General features: G+C 39.5%; 1 protein-coding gene across 12 annotated transcripts in view; it reads left to right on the top strand.

The window, feature by feature from the left end:
* The window catches only part of MAGI2 (membrane associated guanylate kinase, WW and PDZ domain containing 2), a 786,243-nt gene that overhangs the window by 165,154 nt on the left and 593,804 nt on the right, over positions 1 to 27,285 (top strand). Inside the window, exon 1 of one of the 12 annotated variants that reach the window (XM_075427759.1) lies at positions 17,517 to 17,552. The exons of the other annotated variants lie outside the window; for them this stretch is intronic. The gene's annotated coding sequence lies outside the window, so the exon portion shown is untranslated. Of the gene's footprint in view, positions 1 to 17,516; positions 17,553 to 27,285 lie in introns of those variants that run through there. 12 annotated transcript variants of the gene reach the window in all.

Raw genomic sequence — 27,285 nt, 5'->3', positions numbered from 1 at the left:
AGCAAAAACAATTCACAAACAGTTACACCATGCTGTTTGGCTTGCGTCAGAAAAAATTTTCAGGTGAGCTCTTTAGTAATCTCATCTCATATTAATCATTCTTAGATGTTGGGTCTATCATTTGCTAATAATCTCCAGCAAACGTTAGTGTTTTACTCTTGGAAGCAATTACTTCTGAGTAATTGAAGACTGTTTTCATGTTCTATCTCTTCATTAGTCATCTTATTTTTAGACTGAACTACCCTGATTTATTGTTGGTTTGGGGTTCGCTCTGTTTATTCGTACTGCTGCCATGTGGACTCTGTCCAGTGGTTAACATCTCTCTTGATGTATGGACATACACCAGTCACACTTTCTGCCAGCTAGCAGAGAGACTGCTACAATGATTTGGAGTTGCAGATTTGAAACAGATGCAGATTTTTCAACACAGAACTTTCCTACGGGCTGCTCCCTATCTGAGCCTTCTTAACTTTGAGGCTTTTCAAGTCTTTAAGCTGGAAATCATACCCTGGCCCTTGAGGTGCACATTTGTTTGGTGGGGAGGAGAAGCTGCTCTTCTGAGTCCCTAAGGAGTTAATGTACTGTACCAGATACTGGCTAATGCTATCACAGCAGTCCAGTTGTGACGATTTACCTGGGCTGAATGACCGACAGGAGATGTCTGATGCTCTCCTTCTAGTACAATGTTTGCCATTTCTACAACAGCCTGAGAAGTTTGACATATTTGACTGGTAGATGATAGAACTGTTGAAATCCATGGGTACTTTTGTACTATCAAACCAGTTGTTTCTCATCCTGTATATAAGGATATATATAGTAAGGAACTCTGTTCCTCATCAGAGTTCATTTTCCTGCTTAGAGTCCCCTGTCCCCATCCCCTGTGTTCGTCTGGAGTGGCAGCATTTTTTTTTTAAAAGTGTGTTTCCAATTTGTCAAGATTTTATTATGCTCTTCAGGGTACTGGCAGTTCCTCCCAGCTTGATGCCCTTCTGAAGGTTTACTCTCTATTCTGTTACCCAGGTCCTTGCTGCTTCTGACAGTTGCTGTTTTTAGGTAATGAAGAGGAATAATGTTGAATGAAGAATATTCACCCATCCATAATTTTCTATGTATGGAAAGTGTATAGAGATAGAAACCATCTGCTATCTGTGTAATTGTCCTTTCTTCTTCATCCATATTTCTATCTTAAATACCTGAGTAGTATTACTGTGAGCCTCTTATTTATGTTCAAGTCTATTACTGGAAGTGGAAATTTCTGATCTGAAGGATGGTGGGTAGATCCGTAATTATATGATGTGAAAGTTTTTATACATCTTGTTGATCTGTAGAGCCACAGAAGTGCCTATATTGTTGTTGCTTGTTAGGAGAAGAAAAGGCAGGAGAGAACTGGGGGTGCGTGACCCCCTGGCGTACCTGTGACGGTGTGTCACATTCCTGCCGGGGAGGGGTATATGAGAGGGGGTAAATCTGTTGCCTCTCTGGGCAGGCAGGACAGCCTGATCTCATTAGCTTCAGTTGTGAGACAGAAGAGTAAAGAAATTAGACAGCAGAGAGAGAGAAGTAGGTGATGGATAATACGTCTTAAATTGAAACCTTCTTTTAAACACCAACCTGGGAGCAAAATTGTTATGTTGTTAATCTGAATACAGAAGACAAGTCAGGAAATGAGTGGGTTAGGTTTGCAGATATCTGTGGTTTTGTTTGTGTTGACAGTGATGTTTAAATTTTAGCTAATCACAGTTCCCTATGTTTGTCTTTGTTTGTTTGAAAATAGCTCAAATTTAATGAATTGCAACACCTGAAATATGCTTAAAGGAAATCATTACGGAGTGAGACACTGTATTGAGAAAACCAACCCAAACCTTCCTCTGTGCTTATTCTTACCCTGCAGAATAAAAATGAATTGAAGATGAAGGGTCCCAGAAGAAAGAAACTTGGAGGCCTTAGAGAAGGATAACTTTGTATACTCTGTGTTCTGAATGAATGCTGTTTTTCAAGTGACCTCTAGACTCCCTCAAAAAATTGCTTTGACCCTTGTGATGAGCAGGAGGAAAAAATTTATGACCAAGAAACAGCTAAGAAACCACAGGAGAATAGACATTAATGAAATAAGCATTGCTTCAATCTCAGAGCAAACCTTTTTTTTTTCCCCCCGCCTTGTTTAATGCTGCATAAAGTACCATTAAATCTCCCTCTAGGCTTTAGGAGTCCAACTTTGTAGGTGATGGATCTCAGGCATTGGTAGGTAGTCAAGGACTGGTGAAAATTAATGTCTTTGGAGAGTTCAGAGGAGAGACTATGCCCTGAGGACACAACAAGAAAAAGCTAGTCACTGTCTAAGTTTAGTACCTACAAATTTGGAGCCAGCTATGTTTTCCTGGCCTTCAGATATATCTCTAGTACCACTGGTTTGCCAGCACTGAATGCCAGAAGGCTCTGCAGCTAGGTGTTTCCTGTGATGTCTTAATTACGTTTTTTTCCTTCTTGACAGGATACGACAAAAATCACAAGCATGCATTTTTAAATGTAATATTAAAAGGAAAGAAGACAGTCACCAAAGCTTTTCCAGTGACTAATGTTGTGTAAATACTGTCATGGTACAGTTGGATTTATTTTTAATTGTTAGGCCAGCCTGGGGAAGTGCTGTCAGAGGGCAGTGATAGGCTGTCCATTGCTCGTTTGAGCATAACAAAGGGCTTGACTTGGAGCGAGTTGCAATGCAGACAAAGTATTGTCTGGGTTTATGCTGCCTTGCTGATTCTCCAGCAGCAGAAATGTAATCTAGAGCTGCAATGGAATTTAATACTAGGGCAGATCCCTGAGGAGCAGTAACTCAACTATACATTTCTCAAATTTACCATAATCTTCCATTTTATTGTTTTGATATGGTTTTGACCAGTTAGGAAATAACAATACTGCTCTGTCAGAGATGTTGCTGTCATTGGTCTGTTCCTGCCTTTACTTTGTATTTTCCTTAAATCAGACTTTGTTTTCTTCCGAGAAGTGTCTCATTGTATTCAAATTAGCATTAGACCCAAGAGAATCTTACGATTTTTGTCCTGTATGGATTTGTTCACATTGTGTTGTTTTAGGTTTTCAGGGGATTACACATATGGAAACGCTGTTAAAACCAAATTATAATAAGCTAAGTTGGAATAAATAACTTGCACAAAGTATATCTTATTGTATTGTCTTGCATACAATATGTTGTCTTGTCTTACCCTCTACTACAGTAGTTCTGCTTTTGTAAACCCACTGTTCAGTCTGACTCAGTGTTGTTGCATTTCAGAAGTAGATGTGCACGAAGATGCTGGTGATTTTTTCTGTTGCATAGCTGAGACAGATTGCTGCAATTATGAAAGGAGTTTATTCTGTTTGTTTGAAGGAAACAATGACACACAGGAGTAGCTTATGTTGAGACAGACTGATGTTTGGGGAGAGGAGTTACAGCAACCTGAATAATTCTGCAAACTGAGAGATCAAGAAATAGTCGGTATGTGACATCTGGAGCATGACTCTGTTGCACACATATGGACACCTAATGCCAGTTTAGATGTCCTGAGATATCTGAGGCATCTGCAGAGGGTGCATTGATACGGCACAGGAGCCAATGGAGACCTGTGCTGTTCCGGAAGGGAACCTTGGTGGCCAGGTGTCCAAGAATCATCTGAAATAGCCCCAGATATCTTCTTTCTGGTAGGCAGTTAAAAACTGTCCCTGTACTCTAAGTTAGCACAACAGTCTTGCAGGGAGAGGTGGATCTCAGAGGCTTTGCTGTCTTTATTTCAATTCGTTCTCCCTGCATTCTACTGACCCATTTTAGGTGGGTTTTTTTTGCTTGCTCGTTTGGTGGGGTTTTGATTGGGAGTTTTTTTCCCCATGGAAGTAATTTGGAAGGGAATACTTTCAGAAAATTTGAAATTTAGGCTGGTGTTATGTATGTGTTTATAAATAGATTATAATAAATTTTAGGATCCTAAATATGGGCTCTTAAACCCACATCTTTAAGCTCGTGCCCACACCCTGGCTGCAGAGGTGATGTGCAGCTGCAGGCAGGAGAGTCCAGCACGGGGAACGTAGCGGTGACTGCAGCAGCTGTGGGTGCAGAGATAGCGGGAGAGCCAAACTCCTCTCAAGCTCACTGATTTCGGAGGATTACTGTGGCATAAGCTGTATTTAGTGTCTAAAGGAGCTATGCCGTATTTCATTCAAATCTCTGTCACATGAAATCTTCTTCTCAGCCAGGCTTACGTACATACGTTTCAAATGCTTTGGACCAACAAGAACCAAAAAAAAAATCCAGAACTTTATTCTCAGGGTCTAGATGAGGAATGAAGGTCCTGAAACCACACTGGACAACGTCAATCTTCTTTTGCACTAGGAAGAAGTCACGGAATAGTGTCTAGTCTGGTGCCCACAAATAGTACGTAGTATCTGGGTGGCAGAACCATTTTGAGCGGATGGGGAAAGGTTGCAAACCCAGAGGAGGCAGATATGCAGAATTATTTTAACTGTACCTTTTGAACCAATTTGGAAGTTCCCGGGGATTCTGGATGGGAACATAGCAAATATTGGCACTCCTTGCAGAGCACCAGGATGTTCTCACGGTGTGAAGGAGATCCCTATGCAGCTGTTAAAATATTAGAATTTAAAATGTTAATGTGTTTAATTCAGGAAATTCAAAGAAGGTTGAAAATGTCATGTACAACTTCTTTTTCATTATTCCTAGTCAGAGCTATCCAACACATCGTTGCAGATGTTTTAGTGAGTGTCAGCTCTAATCCCCCTGAGAGAAGGCAGTTCTCATTTTTTAAAGGAACAGAATGGCAGAAAGGCTAAAATATTATTGTTCAGAGGATTAGGTGAGGACGATCTGTTATTTGAGGCTCTGTATACATATAATAAGTGTCTGTTCATAAAATGACAAATGATCAAGGTAGCTTCTCCCTCATCTGAGAACCCCTCATTTGAGAAACAGTTACTCCATGTACTCTTCTTGTCATCTGGAAGTAAGTAGCAAGATGTGCTCACTAATCTGCTTCCATGGCAAAAGGAAGATACAGTATGTTAGTTTAAACCTTAGTGGAACCTCCTGTTCATGGTTGGCTGTAAACACGCGCAGAGTGGCTTGAGCTGACAGACAGTAGCTTGGCTAACCTCTGTAACTAGATGGTGGGCTTTCAGCCCGGAGAGGAACGTAGGGCTGCCGTCCTCCTCGTCTGTGCGGGGAGCTGAGGGAGCCTGTGGGAGAGCCTGGAGAGCGGCCCCTGTCTGGTGGTTCCCAGCCAAGGTCACCATCCACCAAAGATCTCCTGTAGTTTGCACAATCTGAAAAATCACTAAAAACTTTTGTAAAGATTTTGGTTTTCAACATTAGCAGTGGAAATGACAGGATGCATTTTTCATGAAGTCTAGAACTTAAATATCTTGCAGTAAGCTCAGAGAAGTGTAATGAAAATCAAAATACATTCTCTAATAAAACTAGTAATGTGGTGTTAAAGTCTATTTTTATTATCCCTTAAATTTCTTTCCCTTTAGTCTCATATATAAGATGATTAAATCTATTTGCATGAGCCACCTGATTCTGCTCAAGTAAATATTTTCGTATCTGTGAGTGAGATTAAATACGCCGTACATACTGGAGTATGTTCCTGTGGCGCAATTGTATTTTCTGTGAAGACATTGTCACAGTCTTTCTTCCCAGAAGTTGTAGAGGATTGTCACAGTTTTGAAAACCTTATTTTTTTTTTCAGACACATTTTTGCATAACAAGTTAGAAATATAAAGACAGTTTCATGAGAAAAGCATGTGTGTGCCCTAATGCTAACAATTTTATCCTTTTTTCCCACTTAGACTTACTTCATTCAGTACTTTAGTCAAGCACCTTTTTATAAGTCTACCATTTCATGATTTTTATTTGGACGATAAAGTAGTATTAAGCATTTGCAGTAGCTAGCTTTTCATTTTTTTACTAGTAACTGCAGTTGTAATAGTAGAAAGTTGGCGTCTATCCACAGGTTATCTACAGCTATCTACAAGTTTCCTTCTGTTCATAAAAGTACTGGGAAAAATACAAAGAAAATATTCACAGACATTTTCTCAAATGGAAGTAGAGCATGTAATTTGACCTCAGCCATGCCTCTATTGTGATAACACCACATAAATGTTCTAGCGCAAAAGTTAAACATGGAGATGTGCCTTCGCTCAAGTTCTGGTCTTTAAAATTATTAATTCTCAGATAAAATGACCTAGCCTGGACTCCCATTACTCATCCTGTTACCTAATCTAATGCAGAAGATGTGAACCTCACTAGTTAACCTGTGCTGAGCTGCATGCCGGGAGCAGCCCATGATTCATCAAGTTAGAAGCGTGTGCCCAACATGTAACTTCAGCAGGGACCTCTACCCTTACTCTTGATTGCATTTTAATTTTAAGGGACATGGAAATCATAGACAAGATCTGTATTTCGCATAACTTGTGTAGGTGCAACAAGATGGGTAAGAAGAATGTTGTCTTCTCTAGCTCCTGATGATGATTTGCTCCTTATTGTGTGTTTAGCAACATTCTTTAAGATTTTGCAAACAAGTTAGTGGAGCTGATCGGTTTGTTGACGTGGTTAATCTGATGTCTTTAAATATAAAGTAATTCAGCTGATGTATTTTGAAAATTTAAAACAAATCTTTGCTACTCCTTGTAAAATAGTCAGTTATCAGTGCTTCTGGCTGTGGGAAAGGGCTGCAGAAAACAGAGCAAAATTCTTGCCTGCTTACCTTGAAATTAGTTGCACATTAATTACATGCACAAATTAAGTGCACAAAGTCTTGGTTTCTCCCTTCCTTTCTCTTTCCCTGTCATTATTTTTATCATTATATTGCACCTCCCTTGGCTCTGTAATCCCCTGAAACATTTCACAGTCCTGATTTTCACATTCCAGCTCTACATTTTGCCTGTGCCCAGTCAGCTTTGTGTTCTTCATAATCTTTTCTTCTTTCATGCGCATGTCTTTATCTCTCCACATCCCCTTATCTGTCCCCTCTCAAATCTCCTTATCCTAGATCCAGAATATGCCCTACCCTTACTTATGCTCCAATCCCATTGCCTTTGCTTTGCTGATGCATATGTCTTTCAGTTGCTCAGCCCTACATATACGTTGGATGTTTATCCCTTCCGATTGCTTTTTCTCTGCTGCAACTGTTTCTGCCCCTCTTTTGGTGTAGTATGGTCAGGAAAGCTTGAATATCTAGGGAATATCTATTAGTATCAGTGCAAAAATCCCTTTTTTTCCACTTCCTACTCTGTGATCAAACTAATGTGCTGTCCATCACCACAGAAAGCTGAAGAAAGACTGGCTGTAATGTTTGCTGCAATAAATCTGCAGTAGTCCTAACTCAAAGCTGGGTCCATAAAACCTATGAAAAATTTCAATTATCCATATAGTAGGAGTTGGATCATGTCTGTTATTAATGTTGCCTTCATTCACTAGCTGTAGACCATGAAAGTTCATAAGGACACTAAAAGAACTTAGATCTTCTGAGCACAATCCCTTAAGTAGCCTAAAAATCTCACTGTCCATACTAGAAGTAATATTCTTTGCTATGTACAACACACTGTAGTTACAGGTTTATGTGGAGTGACCTCAGCAAGAGTTCCAACCTAGGATCTCCCAAACTGCTTCCACGGCTTGGAAATGTGACTTTACTTGGTACTGTAGTAGTCGTTGCGTCTTACATTCCATTAGTTCATGGACAGAAGTGACTATTTAACACACTGATGTGTGTCATAGAATCATTTAGGTTGGAAGAGACCATCAAGATCATCCTAGGCTTTTTGCTGATTTCTTTATTTACTCTACTTTGTTGAGTCTAGTCTGCTCCGGTTTTGAATAAGAATTACTGGGGGGGGGGGGTTGAGGGTGTTGTTAAAACTATATACCTTTTCTGAAAAAAAGGATGGTGTTGAACTGAGATGGTTAGTCAGTACAGAGCACTCTGCCTTACTCGAGGAAGAGTATGCTGAGTTTATCAAATTTGAACTTCTTTTGAAATAAGTTAATATAGGAAAGCCGCAGAGCTTTGAGGTGGGCTTGGATTCTGTCCCATTTTCTGGCAGTCAGGGGCGGATCGAAGGGGAGCACATAGCTGAAATGTGCCAAGGTGTTGCCTTGCCTGCCTCGCTCCTCCCGGATCCGAGAGAAGTGACAGACAGTCACAGAGAAGTGACACCGACTGGGTGAGCACAGCAATGAGTAATGGGGGAATCTGATTTCTTCTGATGCTTGCAAAAATGTTATTTTCTAGCTTCTTAATAGGAATCTCTGTTTGGAGATGAACAATTTAATGTCAGTGGGCAGACTTTGTACATCTGGTCGATATATTTCTGTTTAGATGCTGGGTAGCATGTCCACTGAATTCAGAGGCTTTACTGATGTAGACCTACAAATATCCTGTGTCCTGGGATGCCTTCGTAAATGAATTTTGCTTCCTCTTTTTTTCTCCTGTCCTCAGCTGCTGATTTGTGTTGTTCAACATCTGTTGCCTTTTATCACAGTGAATTTCAGCAACAGGCAGAGTGATTCCTTTCAGTTTATATATCATTTTTAGTGCATTTATGGAAGGAGCAGGACAGAAATGCTGTATAAATACTGTAAAAAAAAAAAAAAAATCACCAAAACAATAAAACCCAACCAAGCAACCATTCCATACTACTGCTGTGTGTAACAGTAAATGAAATATGTTGACTTTGTGTTTCTTCTTTTGACAGTTTTGAGCTGAGGGATGATTATTATGAAAAATATTATAAATCCTAATATTCATGGAATTCTAAATGATAAAAATAAGTAATTTGATTTATAAAACTATTCATGATTTTTCAAAAAGGTCAAGACTACATTGCATTTAGTAAGTTTTAGAAAGAAAATAAGAATTTTGTAAAGAAAGACCAAACATTATGTGGAGGTGACATACATCAGGTGGATGATTTAGACCCCCTTCACTCTTTTGTCAGAAGCTGAAGAGATATTTTTTTTGGATCACCAAGATTCAGTGGGTGGTTAGTGAAAGCTTTACCCAACAGCTTCTGAAAAGTTACCAACAGGAATACAATCAGATTTGGGTAAGCCAAAACTGAGTTGGAGTGCTACAGGACTTCCTTCTGATTTTTTTAGAGAGAAACTTTCCTTTTTTTAACATGCAAAAAAAAATGAAATTTTACCTTATGACTTAGAGGTCTCAAAAGGATCAAGTAGTTAATTTTTTAGTACAAGTCAGGTTATTTCATTAGTATAAAAAAGCTTATGAGTCATAGCATGCATGAGGAAGAAAAGTACATAAGGAAGAGAAGCAAAGTCTATGCTTGTCTTGTGCAGTGGCATGTGGTATTTGAATAAGGATGATCTTCCGAGGTTCTCAGGGAAGATGTGAATGGGGAAGGGGTACAGGATACAGCCTTTGTATTCTAGAGGCCTGATTCTGTAGGAGTTAAAGGAGTATTCAAGGATGATAAGACTAGTGGGGTAATTAACTGATTTTTTTTATTGTAGCCATCTTCACTTGGAAGGAGCCTAGGGAGTTGTTATGCTGGAACCGTTCTTTACAGAAGCAGCGGATCTGCATCAAGTCGAGGTAGCAGTAGGCAAGGTTATAGAAGAATAAGATAAGAGAGAACATTCTTGCATTGGTTAAAAACAGTCAGGAAACAGGATAGGAATAATGATTTTCATATTCATTGGTAGAGTTTTAAAAGAACTTGTGTTTTTCAACCTAGTCATGAATCATCTGGAAAATGATGGTAAAACTTGCTGATGATAGTAAATTATTCTGTATAGCAAAAACAAAGGCCAACTTCAAGAGCTATTTACTGACTAACTGAGAAATCTGATGGCAGAGGACAGGATGTTCAGTATTGAAAAATGCAAAATGATGCAGATGAGAGAGAAACATTCCCTACTTCTGGCTCAGCAGTGAGCTCTGGGATAGCATCGTTCTGCTTTCTGTGCCTTGTAGAACATCCTTCATGCTTTCTCTTTTTTTTTTTTTTGGTTAATAATTTGGATCATAAGTTACCAGCTGGTGGTTTTCCCTAAAAATAGTTTTAGTGCGAGCATAGTACGTGCATTTCCTTTCACTGATTTTGTAAAGGTACATTACTAGTGATACAAAATAGCTATAATTTACTCTTGGGCACTAGAACTACAGAGAAAGATGAGTGGGGCGTATATGTACTATATAGACAGCTTTCCTTTTGTTGCTTTGGGCAACCATATAGTTAAGTGATAATGTTCCTTGAGATTGAGCATATGAAGCAATAAATGGCTTTTATACTTGATTAAATGCTGAAGTGCAGCTGGAGCTACAAAAGCCATCTCAAGCAGTAAGTATGTTATTACCACTATGGAAAGATAAAATCAGACATCATGGGAATAGGAATCTTTAAAATTTTGAGGCAGGGGAGGAACAGAAAGGGTAATATTTTCATTAAAATTATTTGCAGGGTAGATGTGAACCAGTACTATTATTCTATAACCTTTGCCTTTTAGAACAAATCCAGATCCACAATAGGTAACTGAACACTGTTAACATAATATGTAAAACTTTAAAGCAATGGATGTGATGGCACATAAATTCTGAAGTGGTTTGGATCTGAATTGGGCTGCTCATTTCTCAAAATAAGCATTGAGAAGGAAGGCCCATGGGTTTTGCAGCAAGAGTAGTTTTGCACAATTTTCCTAAATCAATGCTAGTTCCAAATTGCATCGGACTTGGAAGCTAGCCTGTTAATTTGTCTTTATTAGCTCTGGCCTCCTAAGACATCTCCCTTCCCCTGGAAAACATCTTTTATCTCTGCAGGGTATTTGAAAGGGAAGGAACTGTGGAAGCAACAGGACAGAGGACTTTCTGACTCTGCCTGTTGTTAAGCAGACAGAAGTCCTGCAGCAACTGAATGTGTCCATTTTTGGTTCAAACCCACAGCAGAAGTTGACAGCAGGAGTGAGGTTGCAGCTCCCTTTCCCAGGGAATGGATACCAGACTCGATCAAGCTGGGACTGACGTGAACAGAGGCTCCTTGTGTTGGTCCTATAATTAGAACCCTGGTGATGATGTGGTCATTCCTCCTGTGTAGTCTTGGGCTTCCAGGAAAAAAATCATGATGGATTATGCCAGAAATTGAATGTCTTGAAGCAGTGTGCTTTACACTAAATATCTGAAGTGATTCATTTTCTCACCCTCTCTGACCTGGTGAAAGATATAAGAATAGTTGTATGACACAATCTATAATTATGTTGAAAATTACCAGAAGTGCTCAAAACATATGAAATAAATGTTCCCAAGAAATTACCTGAAAAGCATATCCTCACTTTTGAACCAGCTCTTCGGAGCTGGGCTGGTAAATACATCAGCACCTAAGTGCATGAATTGAACAGTGAGCACTCTTTCTCTGTCCCAGAGTGTTTCAGTCACTGGCATCCAGAAAAGGACTTGGGTGAACACTGGAGTACAAGCAGTTTAAAGCTGTGGGCATGGACTGGTAGGACCTGGAGGACTGATTTTATGTCACATTTAGCCAACTATGTCATCAGCTCAGGCCTTGCAATCAGAGCCAAACCTCCAGCAACTACTGTCTAGCGTGTGTGTCCCTGAATTCAAGACCTAAGGATGAGTCGACAGACAAATAATGTGTAAAGCAGAGCTGCTTCTTCATGGCTTCTTCAGTGCCTGAGCTACTTGGAGGCTACAGCTCCTGAATCATGCATTTAGATAGACGTGTCTCTTTTCCACTTATTTTAAGATTCATGAAAAATGGTTCAGTCGTGAGGGCCTAGTCTGTTCCCATTAAGTCAACAAAACTTTTGTCAGTGACTTAAAAGGAAGCAGACCTGAGTCCGTACAAAAACACCCTGTCGCTAAAAAGCAAATTGAAAAAGCTCAATTTAACCAGGCTTGCCTTGGGTACTGTATTGTTTGGATCAAAATGACTACAAGCAAATATTTGTTGTTGGTACCATAGCTTTAGCTTTAACTATTCAATGAACTTGAAATATATTTATTATAAATAACACTGGAAAACAGTGATTTTCACTAGATCTTGTATATAGATCTGTAATGCATTATGTGACAATAGGAACACCGTCATTCATGACAGCTGTCTTTCCATAATGTGATCCTGATGAACAAGAACTTCCAGGGACTGCATGAGTCTTTATTCCGAACTACAGTTTGCTGCGTGTGTCTGTTTTTTCCAGCCATTTCTCTAAATTCCTGCCTTGTTTCTTTAAAGAATTTTGAATGTCTCTGGGGGGAAAAAGTCTTTATACTGTACTACTTATTTATATACAAGTGCCAGTATTTATGTCCATATGAATTTATTTTGCTGTTTTTAATGACATGAGAGAAAAAATATACCTTCACTTTTCTTATTTAAGTGTATTCTTTTGGTCAGCCCTTGAACCAGTTACAGTTCTTAACTGGAAACTTTATCTTCATCGGGTAATTATAGCAACATATATTCACCCAGGTGGGAAGGAGGCCATCTGCTCAAAGCAGCAGCAACCCTAAATTCAGAGCAGGTAGCTCAGGGCTTGGACCAAATGGGTCTTGGAAACCCCCAAGGATGGAGATCCCACAGGCCCTGGGAAACCTGTTCCAGTGCTTAGTTATCCTGACAGCAATTTTATTTTTTTCTTATACCCAGTAGAATCCCTCTGTTTCAAGTTATGCCTGTCATCTCTCTCCTGCTCTTCAGTAGAGGGTTTGGGTCTATCGTCTTGAATACCCTTTTGTTAGGTATTGGCAGGCTGCAGTAGTTACCCCTGAAGCCTTCTCTTCTCAGGGCTAAAAAAGCCCAGTCCCTCGGGCAGTCTTCATAGGCATGTGTTTATGGAATTATGTGTGATCTGTTACACCTACAGTGTCGTGAGCTGCAAAGCACATAATTAATTGCATATTCTGCTGTGTTTTTCCTGAGGTCAGATCATTTCTAGTATTATTCATTACAAATTTGAATGTGTTTTCAAAGTGGTAACAAGGCAAATAGCTTATAGCTGTTGAAGGTTAGTCATAGACATCGTCTGTCTGAAATTATTTGAACCCATAATTGCATTTTCAGTCAACAGAGTCCATTATGATTGTGTGTTGATCTCAAAAAAATGCTGATGCATACCTTTCGACTTCATGTGCTTTAATCCTTAAACATCAAATCATATCTCTGTCTAGGGAGCTGTTACGTTAATTCAGGCTGCTTTCGCATAGACATATTAATGCAGGGTGCACACAAATGCATACTTTACGGAGCAAGATGGGAGTTGAACATCTACCTTCTGGTACACACACCAAGCATCTTTTCTTGCTTCAGTTGAACGTTGTGGCAATCCAGCAGTCACATTCAGAGGCAGTAGATCAACTGATCACATGCAAAGGTGGCCCACACTCAAAAGATCTTGCATTTACTACATTAGCAACAAGAGGAAGTCCTGGAGATTTTGATGTTCAAATAAACTGAGTGTGGTGTCAAGTCAGTGCCTCAGTGTGCATGACTAAGACAGCTCAGAGATTTCTCAAGAGGCCTCGTTCCTGTACCATCTCTATAAGCTGTTGGGAGCTGATGAAACAGTCAAGCTTGTGCTATGGGACCCATATTTGAGATTAAATTATATCTCTTTTTTCTCAGTTGCCAGTGTGTGGATGGACATTTATAGCTGATCTATGACTTTTGTACCTCTCCGCAAGATTTTCATGTTCAGTTAAAGAAAGTGTAAACATAGCCATTTACTTGTTTCCTGCTTTTATGACTAGCAATTGAAGCAAGGTAATGTTTTCACTTTTCAGCAAATGCCATAGGCATCCATTGCTGACATTTCAGCGAATGACATGAAATGCTCCTATTCTAACCCATATTCCACTAGAGCTACTACAGTTAGCAGGACTTCAAAGCCACAGAATTACACAGTTTTTCATTTTTACTTTTTTTTTTTTTTTTTTTTGAGGAACTAGGTTAAAAAAGAAAAGGAGAAAAAAAGCCAAACAAAATAAATGATCATGCTTATTTTCCAGAAAGGTTGACACATCTGACTTCTAGCAAAATAGGATTTTTTTGGTTTGTTTTGTGTTTCATCCATGGAAGCAACTGTTAGGTAGATGAGGCTGCTATAGATGAAAGAGAAGCTGTGCAAGGTAAATGGGATTTAATAAGCCACTGCATCTGAACAAATAGCATCTTTCGAGTTCCTGATTCATGGGAACTGAAGGAGATTGATAGACATAGAACAAGATATTCCTGGCTGCATGAAATGTATGTAGACATCCTACTCTGTGTGGGACACGTGATTGAAATGATGCAGAACCTGTACAGTTGTAATGTGCAGATTATATGTTTCTGGTCAAACACATAATTTGCATTTCTGTAAGGAAGGGAAATGCCTGTGAAGTGTAGATTTGTAGCACTCAATGACCTTTGGCAATGGATTTTATACAGGAAATAATTTTATGACTCGAGGCATACATGAGTCTTTTTTCTCCTTTATTTTATTCAGTGGTCACATGGTAGGTCATTCTGTCGTTTGGTGGCGTATTTCTGTCACATAAACACAGATGTGTTTAGTGGAGAGGTTAGTGGTAGTAAGAAATGAGCAGTATCTCACGTGCTTTTGCCAATATTATTGTTATGTATTATTTTTATGGCCCCCAAAAGTGTGCTAAGCAGTTGGAGGAATCATTAAAGCGATTTAATACTTCTTGTAATGCTCCAGTAACCAGGGGATTTTTTTATATGTATATTTACCTTTGTGTAGATAATTTTACAAGATGTACTGCAAGCAAACACTTAACAGCTCCTTGTGTCACCATTGGGTGAGATGTGTAGGGCCTTGCTGATTTTTCCTGCTCTCTTGTTCTTCCGATTTCACGAGAGAGGCTGTGATTCTGGCTTGCATTGTCACAGTTTTTTGTATCTAAGTATGATAGTGGGTTAGCATTAATTGCAATGTAATTTTTTATTCTGCACATCCTTAGTCACACTTGCTTGTATGAAACCTATAGATGTACCTAGAGAGACCAGCTAATGCCCACAGATGTTCTTAGGAGTCTGTGCTTTCTTGCTTGAGTTGTAGCCTGAGCGAAAGTCTGTATTAAAGGAGAATGAAGGTGCCTAGTTCTTTTTGCTCAAAGTTAGCTCTGGTTCTTTTATAGCCAAATATCTACATGTCCACTACACTTGGAGCAACCTGAAAACTTCTGTTGCATCATGCCTGAGCACCGCTGGTTCCTGTGTGTGGCTGCTCAATGCTTTAGACATAGTCTGGGTTAGCACCTGTACGTCGTGCCTCTTTCTGTACATCCCCAACGGAATAAATGCAGAATGCTTCTTGCCTACAACACGATTCAGAATGTAGTGCTCATATATGATACAGTTCTATTGCACTTGGATTTACCACCCAGATAATTTGTTTTAGTTTAATTTATATTTTTATATATAATGTTTATATGTTATATATTTCATTTTCTTTGTATATTTTTATGCTTGGAACAATCTCATCAACATTTTTTCTACATAATTTGTGATAAAGCTTCATCATCTTGTTGTTAAATCGGATGAGGATGCTTTTACATACAGTATTGAAACAAGCATGTTTAAGTCTGTAACCATCAAGAATGTACCAAACAAATGGACTGTGATCATCTCTTGTCATTCTGAAGCAAACCTAAATCACTTTGTCTTAGTTAAAATTTAATTTTTTCTTTCATTTGCATTGACTAGGAATGAACTGGAACAAAGAGCAAATGCTGCTAGGTTTAATAAGAATAGAAGTTATACTGAACATCTAAGTGGAGTGCTGGAAGCACAGCTTGTTAATCAGATTTGGAGTATTATATTTGACATTGTAAATGGGTGTAGTAGCAAGAGACCATTAACTTTAAGTTCTCTTTGGAACAGAAATGTACTATTTCTATTTGTTTATGAGTTTTTGGAAGCACGTAAATACTAGGAACAAACAGATTTAAACTGCAAAGAATGTGCTTCTGTGTTTAAAGGGTAGACAGAATTCATAAGCTATTGAAATCAGCCTATTAATCTGAGACACTTCCATTATCTAAAAAAAAAGAGGGAGAAAAAAAGGAACTTAGTGAAGCGTAACTGATTCCATTTATGTGCTGAAATAAAATCACAGTGATAGAGATTTTTTCAAACAGCAGCTCAGGGCAGATTGAATGTTGCTCTAGAAACAAGTGTGTGTTTTTTAATGCAGGTTTTTAATGGTGGGGTGCTATATTAATATTTTTCATTTCAATTAGAGAAAGACAGTGGGTGTTTATGAGTGCATGCATCCTCTTGGCATTCGACAGCATTTCCGTGGAGTGGGAATTGTAGGAGTTTGTTTAAAAGATCTGTAAGGCAAAGACAGTACTCTGTGAATGTCCAAAGAGTAGGAAGAGTTTCAGTATCTGTTCATAATAATAAAGATATCTGATAGTACCCTTCATCATAATACATCGCAGACAGCTCTGCAGGTCGATCTGCATACCTGCAGGTATTTGTTGCAGCCACCTGCCAACTTGGAGGTGAAATAGAAAATGCTTATTATTGCTTTGCAACAGCATGCACCTGCATCAGGGAGGGAAAAAGGAAATTCCTCTTAAGATTATCTGCCCGTCTTAAGGTTTGCAGAATTATTATTTTAATATGTAAGTTCTCCTTGGGTCTATCAGGCTTGCATAAAAAATGTTGGGGGGTTGTTTTAGTACCTAGATGTCCTACATGGTATCACCTGCTGTTCCATCTTTCTGTTCATGGGAGACCCTGTTTGGACCACGTGTACATTCATAAAAGCTCGTTCACAGCCCCGAAGAGTGCAGGCTCCTTCTTCCGAGCTCGGTTCAAACAGAGTTAAATATGACCCAGGCATGACCAAATTTGTGTGGTAAATTCAAAAACGTCTTCTGCCAGTAGTTGATTAATTGATTTGTCTGTAAAATCTTGCTATGGGAATGGGGAGAGCTCTGACATCGCTGTAAGGGAGCTGTGTAGCAGTGGCAAATGCCCAAGAGCTGCTGGCTCCAGCGCTGCAGTGACCCAGCCAGACGCTTCATGGTTGGGCACGGTGTTGTTTCCCAGAATTAGTAATGTTCAGGAATGTTCTCCTGCCTTTGGAGGTCAAGGATCTTTCCATAATAAAACATTAGCCTTCAGATGAGACACGTCATTTTTTTTGCCATTTTGTTTCTGTCAAAAGTAGACAAAAAAATATGGTGAAATCCATTAAATTAAATCCTTGAATTTAAAATGTCTCGAGATTAATTTGGTTATTGAAGCTTGCAGAATGTCCTTATTCAGGGTTTTTTATGCCCTATTCAAACTTCCGGGGCTTAGGAGTTGTTTGCACTTTCAAGAGTAAAGATTGCCCTGAGTGATTTTAAGCTTCAGAAATAAATTGCTACATATTTATTGCTATGAAGATAATCTTCCAAACATTAATTGATGCCGCTCTGACTTCCTGAGGGTTCAGCACTCCTACTGTAGAAAACCTTCCCAATCAATAGAAGAGGGAACCTGCCAATACTTTGGTAAGATTTGTTATTGCTACCTGGAAGCCTGAAGGACAAAGAGGAGTGATCTGCAAGCATAAGTACCCAAATATTCATGGGAGGGGAAAAAAGAATCACATGGATATTTGGTGGCTAGGAAATGCTTCTGAGTATTCTGAAAAAAGCTAGTTGTTAATTGTAAAACTATGCCTGACATCTTGTTCAGTAAACCTGCTTCTGTACACCTGTAGTATATCTAATAGTTGGAATTCCTCATCTGAGGTTATAACTGCACTCTTGCATTTGTTTAAGTCAACTTCATGAAATATAAAAAATAGGATTGCTAAATTGAGGAGTAGGTTTTTACTATGAATCTACTACTCCACTTACAGTTTTCTTTTGCCCCTGTTCCCTTGCGGATTCTTTGTAAATAGGGCCAGCAGAAATGGTGAAAGATAATCCTTTCTCACAAAAATAATTCTTGCCTTCCTGTTGTTTGAAGTCTCTGGGAGAGCAGCTTGGATAGGGCAACTATTATATGTAATATATATTTTATATTTTTATTCAAGCAACAATGGCAATAAAGAGTTAAAAATTTTAGGGATTTTAGATGCTGTGGGTGCTGAACGAACAAGTTCAGAGATTGAATGCAAGTCAAAAATGTCTGCAAGATGAATGAATAAAGGAAGAGAATCGAGATGTACTGGTCAAGATTGATAGTTCATTTCACCTTACCTTTTCCAAAGCTGCAATGTGGGGCATGTGAAGGCAGACGTAGAGATAATGAATATGTCTGGAGGAAAATTTTGGGAAAAGTGGATCAAAGCATTAAGTAGCAAACTTTAAAAATTATGCAGATCCATTTTACAAATTTATTTTCATTCTTAAGTAGAAAAATATAGCAGCATTAGACTAGACTAAAACCCTTAATGTTTTTTACTGGATGAATACATTATCTTTGAATGAGAAAATCAATGCATTGTTGATGTGCTAGGATAAGAACTATGCACATCAAGATTATTCCTGATGGATTAATTTTCAGGATAAAGGTGCCACTGTTTGGAATAGTATATGACATATTTTTGTAATGCGTTCAAATGACTGAAATTGCTGCCTTTGGAAAAAGAAAAAAACAGCCATGTTTCCTGTGAATACGAATGTACAACATGTTTCTTCCCATTTTAGGAACTAACCTGTGCCTTCTGTTATGGGTCTTTTCTATGAGTATGCTGATTTCTGTCACAGTGTGACATGACAGTCACATTTAAAGAGATTTTTGGCTTTTTGAAGACAATCTAAATGCTTTGAGAGAAACACGAGATACACATCTTTTAAACGTGTAATTACATGTTATTGTCTATTCAGTGTCTCTGTTAATCCTGAAAAAAACTATTTTCATTCTGTTAGGCATGTGCTTCACTGCTACCGAGTGAATGGTGAGAGTCCATTAGATTTTAATGGGCTTGGGGTGCCACTGGCAGTGAGAAAGGATATCCTGGAATTGATAACCTTGTTGCCTCTTGGTCATTTCAATTTAAACTTCAGAATCGGAAAAGATGAATGGCATAAAACCCATTCATAATCAGAGATTGTATTTCACTGCAATTATTCAGCACAACAGAAGTACACACCACAATTTCAGCTCTCCAGTTAAGATTTACAAGCTGTTCCAGTACTGAATAACTTACAGAAGTGAATAAGCCACCAGCTTCTTTTCTTTTGTGAGTTCTGTAATCCACTCTAATCCATTTAAAAGATGTAAGTGATACTGCTGATACGTGCGCTCTGCAGAGCTGCTTGGGATCAGTCATCTTTGCTATTGCTAGAAGATATCTAATTATCTAATAAAATCAGGAATTTAACAGTAACTATTCATATTTTTTGTTAGATCAGATAGCGTCATTGGGTTTAAATGACATATTTTGATGTTTCTTTACCGTGGCTTTGTATGTGTTGTGCACATATTTTGTACTGTGCAAAATCTTGTTGAAAAAGCAACTCAGCATGGTGTCAGAACATCCTACTGCCAACTTGAGACTGAAGTAGAAGACTTAGAAACATCAGGTGATTTGATTGTGCTGAGATTACATCTTTTCAATACTTGTACAGCTTTATAAAAAAAATCTGATACTACCCAGCTGTGAGGATCAAAGAAGGAAAAAGCTAGTATTAAATATAATACATGGGACATGTACATGCTCCCTAACTTAAGAGTGAATTACTGAGTTTGTGGGGCACGTTGTGATGGTGTTCATAATAATACAATATAGGACTAAAGCTGTAGTAACCTCTGATTTTAATCAAGGTCTTCGGTAAAGCCACTTTCCTGATAGCATTGAACAATGTTCTTTTCAGTAGAACAGAAATAATTCCGATTGATTAATTGAATGCAAGTTGAAGAAGTCCTACGTGACGTTCAGAGAGTGAAGCTCAAAGACTGTTTCTATTCTAGATAACAGCATGAAGTTAAGTCTCTTCTCCGGCCCCTGGAGCAGGTGGCGTGGTCTGGCTGACATCCCTGTTACTATCTTCTTTTCTAGTCAAAGACAGTGGTAGTAGCCATGCTGCTGGAAACTTGATTATGCTATCCCTTACACTTTATCCACTAAAAAATCTCTTCACTTTAGATATGCTGTTCATAAATCAAATCCTTATTCTGGGGCTTCAGAAGATTTTCAGGTCAGTCAGCTACACCCTCTGAAATATTATGTTTGCAGGCAGCTTTAAGAACGGTTTATAAAATTCCCTGTGAGAATTGTCAGTGAAATTTCCATTCTGGTTTACTTTGTAATCCACTTTGTTCCCAAGATGTTAGCCTGCTATTTAAAGATCAGAACTGTGCATGTTTTTCTAAATGTCACCATGAGCTGCATCTAATATTTTTTTATGAATACCCTAGTTATCTCTGGTGCTTTCTACTACTGTACAAGGCCCCCAAATAGTTAAACCAAATTGATGCAGAATGTGCTGGGCATGCTCTGGTTTTCTGTAAATCGATGGCATAAGAAGGCAACACTGGGAACAAATATGTAAGGAGCTGTAGCGGTCGGTGAGGTCTTCAAGGAGAGAACGACAGCTGGAATTTCATATTGTGCTAGAGAAGGTGATGGGGTTTATGACTTTGGCTCCGTTGCAGCAAAGTACTTAGGCCAAAGCATAGTCCCATTATGTAAATCTATTTATAGAGGTAGATTAGTTGCTCTTTAATAAATGCATGCAACTCATTAGAATTAAAAGAATTTATGAGTTAGCAGTAAGGAGAAAAAGTAGCTATTAGTTTGAACAATAAGTATTTTTTTTTGGCAATAAAATATGACCTTTGTCTACTAGAAAAAAAATCTACACGTTAGGTTTATTCACAGGATATCTCTGAGAGTCCGATACTTTTGGCACACAGAAAAGAACATGATGTCTGTCACAGTCATGATTTGAGCTGCAGCTATTGACATGTAGCTTGTATTAAAAACACCCAGACAGTAAATTAAATGACAATCGATTAAAATTAATAAGAAAATTTGAAGCAGCAGCCACAAGTATACCTTTTTTGCAAGAACGGAAACCCAGTGATGTTTTCCCTTCTACAGTGCATTTTAAGAAAGTATTCGCAAAAATTGTAAGTCATTAATACATCATTTGTTACGGGATCTGGCAATTATTGGTGAAAGTTCAGAAGATTAATGCCTACAGGTTCTAATAAGCTTGAGAGATACTTAATCAACAGGCTCTAGGGAGATTATTTGACATAAAGGAAAAAGGGGCTACAGTCTACTAGAGTTTAGACATACATGTGTTTGAATTAAGTTAGAAATTAAGAAATGTCTTTACTTTGGGTTCAGGTGCACACGGGTCAGGTTTGGCCTTGTACTGCCTATTACAGAATGGCTTTTAGTTGCTGAACCTTAATAATGTTTTCAGAGTTGAACCATTTGGGAGCTCTGAGTCTGTGGGGAAACAGTGGTTGGGATTTGGTGGACAGCAGTGAAGGCAGGAGAAGACGTGGCAGAAGACCCAGTGGAAATCGGAAGAATTGCTGCAAGACAGGATGAAAGGAAAGGTTCAGCAGAGGTGGAAAAGAAAAGCAGGAGCCAAAACAGAGTAAGTGCTGGAGAAGTGAAATTGGAGCAAGGCTGGAAGACTCACCAACCTGGAGTAGGGGATGGAGGGGGCAAGGAAAAGCCAGGCATGATCTGGCAAAATTGTGCGCTGCTGACAGGGCAGGCTTTACTGCCAACCCCGAAGCCCGAATCTGTTATTTCTCAGCACTACTTTGTAACAACAAACATGTATCATCAGAAACAGCTTAATGCTCCTTGGCAATTTAGACAAAACTGAGTATTTTTGCCCTAAGCAAAAGAAAAAAAAACAGCGCTCTCTGGCTGCTGCAGCATCAGGCAACAGTGGGAACACCTCCGTCTCTTTCCACTGTCCTCTGCCGTGTGCTCAGGCTGCTGCTGGTGGCAGGAGCAGCAGCAAGGCCATCACCTCTGGACCATGCTGTTGAGGAGAGCTGGCAGCATGGACAACTCTTACTGGGACAGTCTGCCACTGTGGACATCTACTTACTTTGCCTCTGCCTGAAATTGTCCCTGTGTTCCTATCTGGATGCTAAGTCCACATGGAAAGAATGTCCTCCTACTGCCAGCCACTGCTCTTTCTACATGAGCAAACTATCTTGGTCTGGGTCATGTCCCGGAACAGCACCGTAAGAATTTTCTAACTTTTTTTAAATATAGAAAATTTCTTATAGTTTTCTACTTTATTCCTTCTTCCTCAATGCCCCCCAAACCCTTGTTTTCTCCACAAAATTCTTGTCTCAGTCAGAGAATGGGATAAGTGGTGGTCACTGAACCAGTAACTACTCAGTATTTCTTTTTAACACCAGCCATATAGTAAGTCTGTGATCATTGCCTAACTCGGTCAGGGGCTTAGAGATGTAAAGCTTCTTATGCCTTTGTTAGGCCAGCTGTTTCTATCAGGAGGCTGAAGATCAAGCATCCGTACTGCTGAATTTATCTAAAAAATCGTACTATGTAAATCTCAGAAAGGGAGGATTTCAAAAAATCTGACTATAACGTGTTGAGAATTCTTACCTAAGATTTCTTACCTACTATCCAAGGCTAGTCACAAAGTGACATTCCTCCTCTCCTGTCCTTCTTGCTGGTTTTCTCCAGTTCTTAATTACAGTATCAACTCTCCATTTCTTTTATTGTTGACCAATTTCAGCAATATGCCAGAAGGGAAAACAAGAATATTTAATTTCCAGTTTTGTGTTAAGCACAGTTCAAAAGTTTCCATAACAGCTGGTAGGAACACGAGAAGCATTTTCTGTCGTACTTGTTTAAAATAAACTTTCCAGCACTATCACAAAAGCAGTAGCATTACAATTGAAACAATTAGTTGTATATGGCACTGCAAATACATGACAGATTTCTAGTAGCTTCTCACTTTGCAGCAGATTATAATAAATGTGCTTTAAATGCGCCCTGTCAAATAACACTGTCCTGAAAGCTCTTCAGGACATGAACATGCTTCCTGGTGCTGTAGTTGCTGGGAGTGGGGAGGAAAAGGGTTATTGCTTAGAAAAATAAGGAAAAAAGCTTGTGTTTCTCCAATACACATAACAGCTTTACATTCTGATTAGAAGTGGCCAGTGGGTGGTCTCTGTGTGTGCACTGTGGTTCCAACTAGCACCCATCCAGCTACTGCCTTTGGCTTGCCCCAAAGCTGTCCCATCAGCCTGGGCACTGGTATTGCTGATCCCATACCTACAGGTCGGTCTCCTGCTATTGTAAGTTAAAAACAATTGGATAGACAGAAATTACACTCATCTTTCTAAGCCTTACACTTGAAAGGGGAAAAGAAGTTGGTTGAGAGGATCTGAAAACGTCTCCTGGCAATAACCTATCATCATACAGGTGAAGCACTTCCCCATGTGCAGAAGGGTGGTTGCTTCTACCTCTCCTCGCCAGCTTAGGAACGGTGGTAGAAACAGAAGCATTTGTCAATCAAAAAGTTCTGTTCTTGAGTGCAAAACCACAGTTAGGATTTCTCAAATGGATTCTTCAAGATCGATGTTGCAGAATCATTCCTGCTGCAGAGCCTGCACACAGGGAAAGAGGGTTTTGTGCCTCCTGGAGCAGGAGAAGGAGGAGTTGCAATTCAATAAATAGAGCCACGGTATCTGAACGAATGCAGCTACTCCTTACTCTAACTTTCCACAGGATCTCACAACACATGCTTTAATAACTGCTGGCAAGTATTGACTTTGGAAACACTAATCGCACCGCCGACTTGTGCAGGGTACCAGTGAGTTGCTATTACCGTATGTCAACGATCACAGTTACTGCCCTTGCCATTTCTGCCTCTAGGTTAAGAGGCATTTTCCCGTGCTCTGTAATTACCAGCCAAACACCAAAGAATTAGCACTGTCCGTCTGACAGAGTCTGTGATGCTGTGTGATTGCTCCTGCTGAAGCAATAACCATTCACTGCCCTACCAGTCCTTGCAGGAGGCTTGTTTTATAGTTCCATTCAAACACATTTCAGAAAACAAGAATCTGAGGAGAGCCTCTATGGGCCAATACAAGTAAAGCTAAGACATCGTAGCTTACACGCTGACATTTTCAGAGCTTTAATTTCAGACAACAAATGGCACAGTTGTCGAGGCAATCAATTTAGAATGGCAGAAAACATTTAGATAAACACAAAATCATCTGCTGCAGTAATACAGGTACCGGGAGGGGGGAAGAGAGAAGTTTGCTAGTGGAAGGAAACTTGAATTAAAAGCCTGCCTATAGAAGAAAACTTAAAGAAAAATGGAGTAATGGAAAGGGTCTCACTAAATGTTGTTTATAATGCGTAGCCATTTCAGTTTATTTCCATGAAGACTGAGAAGTAAAAGCTGGGCCTTTTCAGCATCGAGGGCTTCAGGCCAGATCTGGTCTGCTGCTTGTCAGAAAATGGTGAAAACGCTGTCAATTAGCAAAAATGTTTTCAGTCCTCTCGCACCAAAACAGTGATAATATTGCCCTTTGATTTCCTGGCAGCGTTCGCATCAGGGAAGGCAATCCTGCTGACTGGAAAAGGCCCAGGCAAATAAGAAAACTCTGTGTGTGGCTTGGAGGGGCTCATGAGCGGAGCTGCAGCCGTGGCTTGGCTGAGTGCATATGGGGGAGTGGTGATGACTGATAGGCTGTGAGGGGAACAGCGTGAGCCTGGGGTCTGGAAAAGGAAAAGAAAACTTCATTTTCCTGCTTATTTGTATCACTGGGTGATGCAGCTCAGTCATCCCCTCTTTTGAAGGAATGGGGACAAAGAGGCAGTAGATCCCAGGTAGAGATGAATGATTTTTCTTTCCATATGTAACATTTTAGGCAGGTTTATGCGATCTGTATCTTGGTTCTGAGACATAAAGGAGAACGAGACATTAAGACAATCAGATGCAGTAGCAAGAGGTTGCCAAGAATTATTTAGGAACCGGAGATGCAGAAGTACAATCTTTTTTTGTTTAGGAAGATGGCTTCATAGGCACTGAAGTAAAATCTGATCTTGATTATATCGCTATAAACCACTAACTTCAGTAGTAAGCATAGCTGAGAGCAGAAATTGATCTATAAAAGTCAGTCATAAAACTGAAAATAGAGAGAGATATTAGGAGTTTGTTAAAGTGGAAAAGGATAGCAACAGAGCGTGTGAGATCCAAACCCTTTATCTGGAGAGTCAAACATGGTTCTACTCATCACGAATTTGAGATCCTGCAGTGACGAGATTCTTACAAGAAATTAGACTGTGCAAGTGCAAAAATAAAGCAATAATTTGAAAACTTTGGTCACCTTTTGCTTCAAATTGCAATTTTTCATGGTCTTGTTCTCCGAAGTTTTCCGTTTGTTGAGTTCAACAATAAAAACTGACATCAGCAGCTTAAAGTTTAAAGTAGTGAATTGATTTTTAAGCTTGGACAGCCAAAGGCAAAGTTCTCAGTAACATAAAACTGTTAAGCCACAGGGTTCTGAGTCTGAACGCTGCCATAGATCATTTCCACTTGTAGTGCAATGTGTATAGGACAAATGCAGATCTTGGTAAATGCCTTGCTTGAAATCCCTCTAGCAAAAATACGTTATAATCATTCATAGGTACTTAGGGCAGCAGCATCTGAGTAAAAGGTCTGAATGGGAATGAATTTTCCGCATCCCTTGTGTCATTGTCAGGTGTAAATTCCTTACCACTAAAAGTGAAAGCAGCTGCTGACAGATATTCAAGACTGAACTGTGCTATTGAGTAATGTAAGAAAAGAAGACTCAGCTGATTAGTCAGTGCACTGCCTGTAAATGTGAGAGGTGAGAGCTCACCTGGAGTCCTGCATCCAGCTCTGGAGCCCCCAGCACAGGAAAGACATGGACCTGCTGGAGTGCGTCCAGAGGAGGCCACAAAAATGATCAGAGGACTGGAACACTTCTCCTAGGAGGAAAGGCTGAGAGAGTTGGGGCTGAGAAGAGCAGGGTCTGGGGAGACCTTATTCCAGTACCTGAAGAGGCCTACAAGAAAGCTGGAAAGGGACATTTTACAAGGGTGTGTAGTGATAGGACAAGGGATAATGGCTTTAAACTGAAAGAGTGCAGGTTTAGACTAGACATAAGGAAGAAATTCTTTACCATGAGGGCGGTGAGGCACTGGCACAGGTTGCCCAGAGAAGCTGTGGATGCCCCCTCCCTGGAAACATTCAAGGTCAGGTTGGACGGTCTGAGCAACCTGATCTAGTTGAAGATGTCCCTGCTCACTGCAGGGGGATTGGACTAAATGATGTTTAAAGGTCACTTCCAACTCGAACTCTTCTGTGATTCTATGATTTGATGAAATGTGAGAAGTAGTACTGTCCCATGCTCACGTCTTTGGATGGATGCTTCTTTTAATTTCAAAGCTCTCTGTTGCTCATTTTACCTTATTTGCTGTCTCTCTTGCAGTTTTGTGAAGGTTTTAAACTTTTCAGAGCTGAGCTTTTTTCTGGTGCAAGCATCCTACACCGAATAGCGTAATGCTATACTCTTCTCACCACGATTGCTGGTACTGCAGTAGGAAAGAATAATAATGCAGGTTGCATCTGCCTATTCAGTGCACTTGGAACTTCATAGAAAAATAAAAATATTTTGTTATTTGGAAATTGGAAAGAAAATACTCAATTTAATTTGAGTTAACAACAAAGCCTGAAATCACTGCTGATATTAGGAACCGTATGGTATATGTTGGCTTGCATTTTGCCTCTGTGATTCCATTGGTAATTTCAGGCTGCTGAGCAATGTTTATTAAATTGTTCTTAATATACCTGGGTGCCAGCTTGTGTGTATGTGACTAGAATAGTAATCCTTTTGCACGTTTGTGGACATTTATATAATATAAAAGATTTCAAATAATAGATGTGGCCCTCGAACAGGACCTGGTTCATGGAATGTGTGTCATTGTGCGTCTCCTTGCTTTAACCACAGTACATGTTCTTCCTGCTATCACCAGTGAACTTGGGAAGAGTTGGTGGTTTCCTGAGAGCGCTGACTATTCCACATTTGTACTGCATGGGCAATATCTGAGACTACCCCATTTCGAAACCCAGGAGCTGTGAAGCCTCCATGCCATCAACCTTTATTGTATATCAAAACAGAAGGGCTGCAGGTTGTGGGGTGTAACAGTTTAAAAGGTTATTGTTGGTTTGGGTTTAATGTTTCTTTGACATTGAAGAGTAAAACAGCAAAGGAGGTGGTCTCACTTCTGTTGATGCTTTGGGG

This window comes from Opisthocomus hoazin, chromosome 8 (genome assembly GCF_030867145.1).
Source record: "Opisthocomus hoazin isolate bOpiHoa1 chromosome 8, bOpiHoa1.hap1, whole genome shotgun sequence".
Lineage (NCBI taxonomy): Eukaryota > Metazoa > Chordata > Aves > Opisthocomiformes > Opisthocomidae > Opisthocomus > Opisthocomus hoazin.
Note: the sequence above shows the minus strand (reverse complement) of the source record. Positions and strands in the feature narration are given on the sequence as shown.